Raw genomic sequence first — 787 nt, forward strand, 5'->3', positions numbered from 1 at the left:
CCGGTCAAGTTCGTTTGTTGATCCTTCCACTCAGTTTTTTATTACAGAGGCCAACCAGCTCTCTGACCGAACACGCTGAGCTACCGTGGCGGCAACTATCTGAGCTACCGAAGCACGACTCACGCCCGGTACTCACAGCTTTACTTCTGCCAGTATCTCGTCTCCTACCTTCCAAACTTTGCAGAAGTTTCATATCAGCGCACACTCCGCTACAGAGTAAAAATCTCATTCTGGAAACATCCCCCAGGCTGTGGTTAAGCCATGTCTCCGCAATATCCTTTCTTTCAGGAGTGCTAGTTCTGCAAGGTTCGCAGGAGAGCTTCTGTAAAGTTTGGAAGGTAGGAGACGAGGTACTGGCAGAAGTAAAGCTGTGAGTACCGGCCGTGAGTCGTGCTTCGATAGCTCAGTTGGTAGAGCACTTGCCCACGAAAGGCAAAGGTCCCGAGTTCGAGTCTCGGTCGGGCACACAGTTTTAATCTGCCATGAAGTTTCATGTGAGCGCACACTCCGCTGCAGAGTGAAAATCTCATTCTGAAAACTCGTTTATTTTGCGTTCTTACAGAAAAAGTCCGCCTTATTTGACAGCAGGGAGAAACAGGAGTTTTAATTTTATTACCTACTGTTTTGAATAAAAAATAAAGTACTGTACAAAATTATAGACCAAATCTAGAGTTTACTCAAAGGAACGAAAAGTTTATCTAGAGGAACTTTAAAGTAAAAAAACCAGAAACTTTTAACTTACAAACGTTGAAGTTCTAGGACGATTCATTAGAATTTATTTTTTGGT

At 43.6% G+C, this 787-nt stretch overlaps 1 non-coding gene across 1 annotated transcript; it reads left to right on the top strand.

The window, feature by feature from the left end:
- Positions 1-391: 391 nt before the first annotated feature.
- On the top strand, positions 392-466 carry Trnas-cga. Its single transcript has one exon. It is a non-coding gene; the product is annotated as a tRNA-Ser (tRNA).
- The last annotated feature ends 321 nt before the right edge of the window (positions 467-787 follow it).

Source organism: Schistocerca piceifrons, chromosome 7 (assembly GCF_021461385.2).
Source record: "Schistocerca piceifrons isolate TAMUIC-IGC-003096 chromosome 7, iqSchPice1.1, whole genome shotgun sequence".
Lineage (NCBI taxonomy): Eukaryota > Metazoa > Arthropoda > Insecta > Orthoptera > Acrididae > Schistocerca > Schistocerca piceifrons.